General features: G+C 47.5%; 1 protein-coding gene and 1 long non-coding RNA gene across 10 annotated transcripts in view; both read left to right on the top strand.

Moving 5' to 3' along the window:
- PPP2R5C (protein phosphatase 2 regulatory subunit B'gamma) overlaps positions 1-12576 on the top strand; it is a 117351-nt gene that overhangs the window by 31582 nt on the left and 73193 nt on the right. The window lies entirely within an intron of this gene.
- Positions 4709-5607, top strand: LOC145723352 (uncharacterized). Its single transcript, XR_014148278.1, has 2 exons — positions 4709-5267; positions 5472-5607. It is a non-coding gene; the product is annotated as an uncharacterized LOC145723352 (long non-coding RNA).

Genomic DNA, 12576 nt, shown 5'->3' with positions numbered 1-12576 from the left:
CGGTGCCCAGTGGTATCCACATTCCCCCAGCGTTTCAGTGGTGACCAAAAATAAAAGACCTCTCGAAAGCTCAGACCCATGAACCTCTCTCTGCCTAGTGCCTCAGATCAGCTCAGGAGTTCTACTTCACAAACATCTGGATGTTGTGCACCTGTCGTTCTCTCTGAAGCAACTTTTTAGAAATACACCTTTAAAGCTTACCTGGAGTGATCCTGTATGCAATGTCATTTCTTTTGTATTCCTGAGGGTGTGTGAAAGGTAACCAAAGTAACGGATCTCCCTCGAGGTGGGGGGTGTTTGCGTCAAGTCCGCACTCTTTTTGTTCATCAGTCTTCCCTTGAACTTGGGTATAATGTCTTCCAAGGGTTTTCCGATCACGACTCCTGCCTGGCAGCAAAAGCTAAACTCCCAGAATTTTTTCACTAAAATATGAAGAATGAGAGAAAAATAAAGACACGAGGTTGACAACCGGAGAGCTTGCTGCACTGCGCCCGTCCGTTCTCAGCACGACCTTCCCCTTCCCCACTGTCCTGTTTCACCACCTCATCTGCCAGGTGTTGATTATGGGCTTTCTTTTCTGGCCTCCTCCATGAATTGTAAGCATCCTGAGGAAGGTCACGGTCAGCTGGATATTTCTATGACCTCTAGCATCATCCCTAGAGTGTAAGCACTCAGTCGGTGTTGGTGGATTGAACAGAAAAGGCTGTTTCTCTGAAGGACCATTCAGATACTGTTGATTTGGTGTATTTTCTAGCTAACTACTTGATCAGTCAGACAGTACTTGTCAGGCTCATGAGAAGCTGTCCAAGGGAACTGGTTAAAAAGGTGGACATGGGTAACCACTCTGTGCTGGGCCTGGCTTCAGACTAAACCTCTTCCCTAGCAGATGGAAATAGGACCACCAAGCATGTGGAGATGTGGAGAGCTCCAAAACAGGGGGTGATTAGTTTCTCTCACTAACGTACTGAAAGGGAAGTCTTCTTTTCATCTTGGAAGGACACTCACTGGAGTCCGTGAGGACAGAGAATTAGAGCAGGTGACGTCTGGTTTTGCATTTGGCCCTTCAGTTGTTCATAAATCAAAAGCCCGTCTGTTAAAAAATAAAGAGACATAACAAATACAGTAAGTGAATCTATATCAGACCTTTGTTCTAAAAAACAAAACAAAAACTCTATGTAGAAGACATTTTGGGGGCAATTGGAGAAAGTTGAGTGCAGAATGATACGGGGTGCTGTGGAATCAACTGTTAGTATTCTGGGTGCAGCAAAGGGGTGGGGGTGTCGTAGACACAGTCCTTCTTCTTAGGGACTGGAGATGGAGGATTTAGCAGTGCAGTATGAAGAGCTCTTCAGCTTTCTTGAAATAACACAGAGAAAAATTACCGTAAAGCAAATACACTAAAATATGAACAACTGTTGAATCTAGGGAAGTGGGTATCCAAGTGTTCATTCAGCTTCTACATAGGTTTCAACTGTTTCGTAATGTTAGAAGTATCCTGAAAATGTTCTGCTTTAGAAAAAAATGTACAGAGGAAATTTAATTATTCAGAAATTGTTTCCTAAACAGTGAGCGGTGGTCTTTATGCTCAAGTTTTGGCTTTTCCTCTTTCTGCCTTTATTCCACTTGCCAAATCAGTGGCTGTTGCTGAAATAATGAGGTGAGGGTTCGGCCGTCCTGGGCGGGCAGCGTTGAGGGGCCGGTGGGCACAGCTGCTAAGCACATGCCGCCCGGACAGCAGCATCGTGTCACCCAACAGTATTTTGGGGGTGTACACCTTTTTGGACGTTTATTGGCATTTTTATTGGTCTTCTAAAGCATAGCAGCCTTTCAGGCACACCCGCAGGTTAAACCAGGGTTCCCTCTGAACGGGAGAGGCAGAGGTGCTCCGGGCTCTGCGTCCCAACCCTGCACTGGCCGGCGGAGCCATCCTGGGCAAGCTGACCGGTTTTAGGAGGGTAAAAGGAACAAGTGCATCTGAAGTGCTTAAAATGGTGCCTGAAGCCTTGCGAGGCTCCCCACAACTTGTCACCCCTTTGCTACGTGGACTTCAGAGCCCAGCATCTTAACCACACTTTTTTTTTCCCTTCCGCTGTGTTACCCCGGTTGGTTCATCTTGAAGCATATCTGTTTCTGTCTCCCTCCCCCACTCACCAAGCCTCCTCTCCTCTCGTGGTTGGCTTGCCATTTCACCGCCCTGAAGAAACGAGCGTCATCGGTAATCGTGGCATGTGGACTGTGTCCTGCTTAGAGACGGTGTATAAAAGTACCCAGTAAGGCGATGGCAAGCACCACCTTGGTGCCCTCGCTAGTCCCTGTGCTCAGTCCTGCAGCTCTCTTGGGTCTGGTCTGCTCGGTCGGCTCCGTGAAACAGGAGATCAGCGTTTGCTTACGTTCCTCCCCTCCCTCTGTTAATGCTTTTGAAGAAGGTCTTTCGATAACGTTCAGGAAGAATGCTGTTTTCAGAGTCAGAGGTACATGATCTGTGATTAGTCCCAAACAGGATGACTTCCGTTGTCGTTCCCCTTTAGTTGTGTTTATTTTTTTTCCTAAAGATTTTATTTATCTGAGAGAGAGAAGGCGCGCAAGCAGGGGAGCAGCAGAGGGAGAGGGAGAAGCAGACTCCCCGCTGAGCACAGAGCCCGATGTGGGACTCACGCTTACTGTTTTAAGTGTTAATGCTGTGGTGTTGACCATAGCACTTGCCCTGTTGAACACCGGCTGATCTGTCCTTTGTCACTGATGCACATGCACTTCTGTACTCCTTTAGGATTTTTGTCTGCTGGTTGTGTCATTCACGAGCGATGCGTTCTGATTTCAGTCTTCTGACTTACAAAGTTATGAGAATAGTAATGTTTCACTGGAGGGAACAAGCCCAATCTCCCTCATCTCGGGTCCCTTATTCTTGGTAGGCCTCGAGGAGGAGGAGATGGGGAGGGTGTGCACATGCATGTGGGTTTGCGTTTGCAGACAGTTTGGGTACATACACAACTAGGAATTGTTTTTTTTCACCTTCATGTGGTAGACCCATTTGATGACCGTGGTTTCAGAACTCTGAGGCTGTGAAGGTGTCCTCAGTCTCTGCACAGGACAGAGTTCACAAGTGTGGTCCTGGGGCCCCTGGGGTCCCAAAGATGCTTTCAAGGGATGTGCAAGGCCAAAACTGTCTTCACAAGAGTGCCAAGGCCTCGTACCTCTGTCACGGTGGGGCCATCTGCCCCAAAGGTGCAAAGGCAGTGGTGGGTGACACCCTCCTTCCCCAGAGCAGGTGATGCTGCGTTCCACCACGTGCCCACCAGCCTGACCCGGCAATGTCCTTGGGGAAGCTGGAGGTGGTTCGTTTTATTCCATTTCAACCCTGGCCACCCACCTTTCGATGTTCTTTGTGACGGAACGCGGAGCCCTCTGGCATGCTGGAGCGTGGGGGCTTGTCTCGAAAGCCGAAATGGTTGTGCGAGTTACAAGCTGAACTAGCCCCTTTTTCCAGGACCGACATTCTTATTTGAAAGAACAAAAGGCAGACACACTGTCTTGAAAAGTAATGACGTGAGTCAGCCAATTCAAAGGAAACAGGAGTGACACTCCTTGTTGCCCACGATAAAATTCAAGCTTGCAGGCAAAAATTTGAATTTCGGAAAACTTGTATCTGCCAACGTGAGCTTGGCTGCTCCTCACGCTGACGATCCTGGTAATGTTAACAAATGGAGCTTCTCGATGTGTTCCGTGGAAGGTCTGCACAACCCCACACACCAGCATGTTCCAAATGAGCAGGAAATGATGCTACCAACACGTGTAGGCAGAAGAGACGTTCAACGTGTAGGACACACCATGGGGTCTGGGCGTAAACTATCCATCAGTATAGTTTCAGCTTCTGTGTTGCAACTGATTTTTGAGAAACTACCACTTGTTGAATGTTAGCATAGAATCAAGGAACGATATCCACAATATTTTGAAAAACTCATCAAAATGCCTCACTTCAAATAAACATGTCTGTGTGAGGCTGGGCTTTTTTTTTTTTTTTTTTTTTCCATATACTTCAACCAAAACAGCATATCAAACAAATGGAATTACAGAAGCAGAAATGCAACTCTTTCTGTCCTCTGTTAAGTTAGACATTAAAGAGATATGCAGAAATGTAAAACTGTGCTATTCTTTTTGCTAATTTGGGGGAGGGGTTATTTTCATGATATTTAGGTTCACACAAAATGAGCCTATTCTTATTGCTTTAAGTGAATTAGTAAATATTCTAAACATTCTAAGGGCACCTGGGTGGCTCAGTCGGTTAAGTGTCCGACTCTTGATTTCAATTCAGGTCATGATCTCAGGGTTGTGAGATCAAGCCCCACAACAGGCTCCATGGTGGACGTGGAAACTGCTTGGGATTCCCTCTCCCTCTCCCTCTCCCTCTGCCCCCTCCTGACTCGTTCTCTCTCTCTTTCTTAAAAAAATATATTCATATATATTTTTATATTTTTTATATATATATTTATATTTTTTAAGCATCTTCTAATCTGGTCAATATCAGCGGCTGTAGCCCACATAATCCAAGCTCTCTAGGGCTCTGTGGACTTTTTTAGAGTGTACGTGGGTCCTGACACCAAAAAAATTAGAAGCCACTGGCCTGGGAAATCTCTCTACCTTGGGCTGGATGTGACCCTGGCCCTATTTTTACCAAGCCTCTGTATTTTTTTCTCTTTCCCGTCACCTCAAAAAAAAAAAAAAAAATCCATATGTGAATACAGCCACTTTGAAAATTTGTTTTACTTACAAATCTAAAATTCTCTCTGGCCTGACTCCCCCAAATCAGCCTCCTAGCTTTCCTACGATCTCAAAGTTAATTGTTTGGGTTCACTGTGTATCATCCCAGATGTGCGTGCCTGTTCACATACATAATATATGTTCGTATTCACAGAAAGTATAAAGTATTTTTTGTTTACTTAAGAAAAAGATTGACATGAGAGCGGTTTTAGAAATGTACACTTTTTACAGGTTTTGAGTATCTGATCTCTGTCTGCGGCGCTGTGATGGCCCGAGGTGACATCGTTACGTTATACTGTCCTGTATCGAACCGTGTACACGGGTGTGACATAAACTAAGTGTGGTCTTCCACGTCTTCCTGCTAATTGGGCTTAAACTCTTGGACCAGGTGGGCCCCTGGGAGGAGCACCTGTGGAGCACCTCCCACATGCCTGGGACTGTCCCAGGGGCTGTCAGAGGCCCTTAACACCCACAGGCTGGCAGGAGAGAAGCTCTGTGCTTGTTTTACGGGCGTCAGAAACCATCCCCCGGGCGCCTGGGTGGCTCAGTTGGTTAAGCGACTGCCTTCGGCTCAGGTCATGATCCTGGAGTCCCGGGATCGAGTCCCGCATCAGGCTCCCTGCTCAGCGGGGGGTCTGCTTCTCCCTCTGACCCTTCCCCTCTTATGCTCTCTGTCTCTCATTCTCTCTCTCGCAAATAAAAAAAAAAAAGAAAAGAAAGAAACCATCCCCCGAGCGCACCTGACCAGTGAGTGCAAGGCCGGAAGGAACCTCGAACTGTCCGCCTAGAACTTGGGCCACTCCTGCCACGCCAGGCTGCCAGAAATGTGGCTTTTTGCTTCTCCACGCTTGAGACCTGGTCCCAGGGAGACATTTTACTTCAGAAAGCATCGCTGACCCTCCTGTGCTCGCTCTTAAAATCTTTCAGTAGAGGTTGGAAACATGGAGGTCTTGTTAGTTTAGTGACCTGCCCCTTCCTACCAGAACCCAGAGCTCTCAGATCCACGGTCCGGGCCTGATGGTCATTTGCTGGGGTCCTTGACCAAGTCTCCATACCCTCCTGAGTCTGCAAATGCCTTAGTTTAATAAAGATGCAGTAGAGGGGCGCCTGGCCAGCTGTCAGGGGGAGCGTGTGACTCTTGATCTCGGGGTCCTGAGTTCGAGCCCCATGTTGGATGTAGAGATTGCTTAAAGATAGATGATAGATAGATAGATAAGATATGCATTTGATTAAATTACCTATTTTCAAAGGAATTGAAAGAAAGGTGCTTAGATTCGTGTTCGTCTCGTATCCCTGAGGACAAAAGCATGTCATGAGAATGAGCAAGTGCCTCCTTTTACTTTATTCTTAGGAGAAATGCTTTGCCTTAGAAAACTTACGTGGCTGTCCAGTGACTAAGGGTTTTTTAAAACTCTAATAATTCCAGACACTTTTCCTCTTTGCGGTAAAGTCAGTCACAAATGACATTACATTGAAAAGGTATTAATCTTAAAGGTTAACTGAAATTTGTACTTGAAGCCAGGTCACATTTAGGATGCCCTGAAATTCTTACCTCCTTGTCCCAGCCCCCTGCTTCCTCCCCTAAAGCACTCCTTTCTCCTGTGTGTCCTTTGTTTTCCAGATGAGGCCTTCACAAACTGACCTCCTAAGGCCTCACTTCCTTTGGGTGGACTTTTCTAATTCAAACAATACAGTATCAGTAGCTCCAGTAGTAGCTCAGACCCTGCACTTTCTACTTCTAAATGTTGTGCATCAGTTACATGTAAACATCTATCAAAATAACTCGTCTTGAAAATTTTTTTGCATTTAATTTTGATTTGAGTTGTATTTCTCTGTATTCAGTTAACTGAACATAGGTTGTCCTGCCTACATAGGTTGGAAAAATACCTTTTGATGGGTGCATGTGTTTGAATGCATGTGTGCACGCACTCGTGTTTATTTAAAGCCAAATATCAACCTGTAAAAACCAGTGCAGTTGACAGTCTTGTTCTTTAGTACATGGGCTTGATCGTTTGCCTGTGTGAGCCTTTTCTCTATTTTAACAAAAGGAGAGCCTCCTTTTGAGTGAAACAGAAGCGAGACCTGGAGCCCCCCAGATAATTTCCCACACCAGACTTCACTTCTGAGTATTAAAAACAGTAACGACAAAGGGATGTTTAAGAAGCATGTTCAGGCAAACGTTCTTTGGCAGAAAACGGGGACTTCTCAGCCAGTGGCCAGCCTTCACCCTGGCACCCAGAGACAGCGAGACATGCTGCCCGTGTTACGATTCATGCCAGTTAGGAGCGTGCCGAGCCGAGGCACGGCGGCCCCAGAGCAGGTCCGGCGGCCGCCATCTGTGCGTGCTTTCTTGCCTGTCGTCTGGGGCACCGAGCATTACCGTCGTTCCAGGGTCTTCCAAAACGGTGGAGCCGTGAGAACAAATGGTTGGGGGAGATGGGTTTGCTAGGAGCAGGTCCGGATGGCGGGCTGCAGCGGAGTGGATATCAGAAGAGGACACACAGACTGTTATTGTCGGTCATTAGCGCCCAGGAAGCTTTAATCTTCAAAGCTCCCTGCATGTGTTCATTAACCTTCCTCTTTCCTATGCGGTGGCAGAGAGGTATCATTAGTCCCACCTTTAGAGCTGTGGAATCCCGAGTAGAAAGGCTGCCCGACTTGCCTGAGGTCCCCACAAGGAGCTGGTGACAGACCAGATGAGCACTCGGGTCTTCTGACTCACCATTCTGGGCTTTCACACCCCTCCGAATGCGCACCGGGGCTGCTCTTGCAGGTTCCTCTGCCGCCGAGAACCATTTACACGGTACTTTCTGCTCTCGGGTTTGTATCGTGGTGGAGCGTGCAGGGCTGCGGAAACCAGCTTGGTTGATATTCTGGCGTCATCTAGAAAAGAGACGCAGACTCTGGGTCCTGAAAGTAAGGCCGTACCTCGGGAGTTTGTGGGCACGCATGAAATTTACCCCGGGGAGACTCCAGTGGTGCTCATGTCCCCTCGCCCACTCGCCCCTCAGCCAAGCCCGGAGCTCCTATTGGAGGACCTCGGACTGACTGGTTTCCACTTGACTTGAGGACCTGGTGCATCCTCCGAGACTCACGTGTTTTGTTTCATTTTCAACAAAGCTGACAGGGGTACTTGAAGTGCTGAACAGAAACTCACTACTCGTGAAGATTCCTCATGAGTAATTCTTAAAATTTAGTACGAAATTAGCTACAGCGTTCTCCTGGTAGTAGTATATAGCATGAAGGTCTAGATGGGGAGAGGCATCTTTTGTCTGCAGCTTAGCTGAAGACTTAGTATAGGCATTTGTCCAAGGGGGAAAACGTAGTAAAGACAACTATTTATTGATGATGTATACAATTGAGGGGATGTTTACATTGTAGTAGAAAAACAGTCTATGAACTTGAGTTCCTCATTTTCATAAAGCTCTGCAAATGTTTCCTTCCTCATTCCTGGCTTTCAAGTAGTCTGTGTGTGTGCTCTTGTTGACTTAAGCATTGGTAGCATGCAGCCCTACATCCTTTGCTGTGCCGAACGAGGTTAGAGGTAAGACGAAAAATGTTTAAATGAGTTCGTTTCAAAAGGGAGGAAACCTTGATGGACTGTACCTAACACAGAAAGAACAAAATTTCGTTTTGACCTTCTGCCTCATGGCCACCTAAAGCTTTGTTTTGCTCCTTTGGCAAATATTTAGAAATCTCTCCCCAGGTGGTTGGCGGTGTGCTGGGTGCTGAAGGTGCGTGTCTGCACCTGCTTCAGCCCGGCACCCAGGAGGGTGAGCCGGCCCTGTGGGCAGGGCAGGGCCTCCCCGGAGAAGCGACACTCAGTAAGCCCCGTGGTGGTCCCCGGACGCTGCTGGGGCCGGGGGATTAGTTCGCGCACTAGAGAGTGTGTTGGGATGGGGTGTGGCGACGTAGTGAGAGAAATCTGAGAAAGGGGCTTCTCTCACGTACCATCTCTCTATGGACTGGTTAGTGGTGGGCTTCAGAGTGACGGAGGGGAAAGGCAGGACACAGCGCAGTGGTGTGGCCCACCGCTCTTGTCAGCCCACGACGGAGGGAGGGCTCTGGGTACGTTGCTGTGGTTCCGCAGCGAAGCTCAAAGGGCAGGCAAACTAAAAGCGATACTTCGGTGAGGAAATCAGGGTTTTCACCATGAGTGTGTGTGTGTGTGTATTTGAACCATGCAAAGGTATTACCTATTACCTATTCAAAAAGTTAAGAAAAGGCGTAGCATTAAAAGTGGGGGCCGGATACTGATTACTGATCTTCACAGTCGGAAACTGAGGCTGCTGTTTTTCTGTGCTTTGGAAGTTACTGCTGTGCTTTTAGTCCATTCACCGGAAAGCCAAGATCATGGATTTGTTGGGGCGCCTGGGTGGCTCAGTCGTTAAGCGTCTGCCTTCAGCTCAGGTCATGATCCCAGGGTCCTGGGGTCGAGCCCCGCATCAGGCTCCCTGCTCCGCGGGAAGCCTGTTTCTACATCACCCATTCCCTCTGCTTGTGTTCCCTCTCTCGCTATGTCTCTCTCTGTCAAATAAATAAATAAAATCTTTAAAAAAAAAAAAAAAGATCATGGATTTGTGTTGAGACTTGACCAGAATTGAACTCTGTTGGTCCTTCTCCCTGCGTGCACACTCTCCGCCCTGGCCCAGCCTGTTTGAGCGTACCCCCTCATTCGTGAGGACGGCAGAGCACGAGGGTGCGGGTGGATGGGGCAGGTCAGTCACCCCTAGACTTCCCCGCCAGGGCCTCACTCACATCCTGTCTTACTGGTTGGACTGACCGTTCATTATCACGTCTCATTAGGTGAGTGAACCAGTTTTGCTGTATTTTAGACCTTGTCAGCATGCGGTCAGCCCTGTTCCCTTCTTATGTGTGAAATGGCAAAGCTGTCAAAACCAGATCTGCTGAGAACCAGATGTGCAGTGTCCTCTTCAGCACACAGGGCTTTCAGAAGTTTCTAGGGTGGGAGGGGAAGTTGGGGAAGGTAGGGCCCAGTGGCTTTGGTTTTCCCGGTGGGGGCGGGGGGCGGGGGGGTGCCTCTGCAAGAATCCAGGGGGAACCAGGGAGGAGTGAAGAGGAGCTGACCAGACATCGGTGGCGTGTGGAAGGGCCTGAAGGACGCAGGCCAGGGTGACAGTCACGACTCACTGCAGAGTCTCCGTGGCCCCTTATCACAGATGAACAGCAGCCCCTTATCACAGATGCGCTTTGCAACTATTTTCTCCCCATCTGTAGGGCATCTTTTCACTTTCTTGATGATCTCATTTCTCGCTCAGGAGTTTCTAATTTGGGTGAAGTCCAGTTTATCTGATTTGTCTCTTGCTGCTTGTGGTTTTGGTGCTAAGATCTAAGAAACCACTGCGTAATCCAAAGATTTGCTCCTGTGTTTTCTTCTAAGAGTTTTGTGATCTTAGTTGGTCTTCGATCCATTGTGAGTTATTTTTTGTATATGGTCTTAGGTAAGGGTCCAACCTCATCCTTTTGCAAGCGGGCATCCAATTTTTCCCAGCACCGTTTGTTGAAAAGACTGTCCTTTCCCCCACTGAATGGGTTTGGCACGCTTGTTAAAAGTCAGTGGACCATAATGTGTGGGTTTATTTCTGGACTCTGTTCTGTTCCGTTGGCCTATATGTCTGTAGCTTTGATCGCTGTAGCTTTGTCAAAACTTTTTAAAATCAGGAAATGGGAGTCCTCCAGCTTTGTTCTTTTTCAGAATTGTTTTGTAGTCAGGGTCCCCTGTGTTTCCACGTAAATTTTAGAACCAGTTTCTTCGCCCTTCTGGCCTCCCTGCAGCCCTATGTGGGCTAGAGTCGGTTAGATCAGGATAGTACCGTTCAGACTCTCCCCGGCAGCCCCTCTGACTCTGAGTGAGGCGAGCCCACTATTGTCCGAGTCTGGGACCTTGGCCTGACTCATGACTCGATCCACCAAGAACCCCCAAGGTGTTGAGGTTTCTGAAGTCTCAGGTTTTGTCCTAAAAAGCTATTTTAATCTTGTATCCTGTTTCATAATTATTATAGTTAGAGTAAAAGCGTTTAGCATGGTTTAGCTGCGTTGTCAAACCGATGCTCCAGGAAGTGTCATGTTCATCCTGTGGCTTTATGCACCCCGCCCGCAGAATGCATACCCCAGTTTAAAAGGCCAAGCTGGGGAGAACCTGCCTGTCAGAGGTCCCTTATTTATTTGTCAGGGTTGTTGCTTCGGCTGCGTGCTGTGTAAGCTCTCCAGACCACAGGCTGGCATCCATCCACACTGGGTGAAGTGGCATTCCCTGACTTACAGCATGTTGGTGTCTCTTGCAATACTGCGGTCCTCTTTGATTCTTGAGCTTAGATTTAGATCTTGTCATTCCTAACCATCAAAAAGATTTCATTCCTAGAGGAGGAAATCCACTTCGTGCCCTAGGCTGTCTTTGTGGGGGAGCTCCCTTTGGCCAGGGAGCATGCATACTTAGTTTACCTGCATTCAGATGGACCAAGGATGGTGGTCTAGGATCAGTCATTTCCAAAGGTCTGTGCCAAGGGCAAAAATCATGGGTTTTTGTAAAGCTAAATTTATTCAATTTGCAGGACTCTCCTTCATTCTCAGATTGTCCTTTGTGCTATTAAAAGATCTTTTCTGGTTGAATTTTTTTTAATGTTCTTATTTGTCAGGGAGGTAAGCCAATGTCCATCTTCAAGATTCTTTGTGAAATTGTACTGGTTTGTGAAATCCTAACTCCAGAACATCATTTTAAGCCACAAATCTCAGGTTTTTACCTTATTTACGTTTGGAATTACCACCTAATATTAGGCAGTTTATGTAACTAAATGCTCATCGTTTTATTTCTTTAATATGAAATGTCCAGACTAGACACACCCGTAGACACGGAAAGCCGGTTGGAGGTTGCCGGGGACTGGGGGAGGGGAGTGAGGTGTGATTACGGGAAAGGGATGAGAGTGTGGAAACCACACACTTAGTTGGGGGCTGCACTGTGTGAGCCCCACATGCCTCGGAGTGCGGTTGTACACGTTAAAATGGCTAATTGGATGTCATGTGATTGCACCTCCATTTAAAAACTCCACTCAATGGTGTCATTATGTGGAAGGCCAGAGGGTGGGTGGGGGTGTGTCTTATCAGGTTACAGAGTCCAGGTGCGCGTGGGACACGCCCGCACACGCGTGATATGCCGTGTTCTTGTGCTCCCAGGCGTCGTCATCGGAAGCTGACAAGGTAGACAGACTTCCTGCTTCGGGACAGCAGAAAGGTGTGTTCTGACACTGCCCTGAGACTCAGAGATACCCTTTATTCTCACCTCAGAAGCAGTATGTCTTCCCCACCTTTTTACAACCTTTCACACCGGGAAGTTAAAATTTTGAAATCACCTTCAGGAGAAATCCAAATAAAGTTTCTCGTGTTGCTCTTTTTAGTGGCCGTGTTATTCGTGTTGACTGCGACGCCGGCCATCACGCTGGAGGGAGTCCGTTCTCTGTCCTATAAACCCTGTGAGGGGGAGCATGAGATCTGGCCTCCCCTCCTCCCACCCCTAAAAAGAAAGGACCAGAAAAGGAAAGGCCCTACATTATTTTTAAGTGAGCAAGAATTCTTATGAATTCGGAGTACAGTATTTCTTTTTAAGACTTTCTCTTCTTGCCGCTTCCAGAAGGAAACCCACAGCCAGGAAATGCTGGGCCAAGAGCCCTGCCTGCCTTTGGGGATCTGGGGCAACCTGCTCACTGCTATCCAGGTTTCTTAGTTTCCTGAAAGAAAGTTTCACCTCTGTTAAAATACAGACTGTGCTTTACTTGTAACAGAACAGATGATCTCTTTTAATATTCC

The sequence above is a fragment of the Leptonychotes weddellii genome, chromosome 9 (assembly GCF_054177405.1).
Source record: "Leptonychotes weddellii isolate Sample4059 chromosome 9, ASM5417740v2, whole genome shotgun sequence".
In the NCBI taxonomy this organism is placed as follows: domain Eukaryota; kingdom Metazoa; phylum Chordata; class Mammalia; order Carnivora; family Phocidae; genus Leptonychotes; species Leptonychotes weddellii.
The sequence above is the reverse complement of the archived record's forward strand: the minus strand, read 5'-3'. Positions and strand labels throughout refer to the sequence as shown.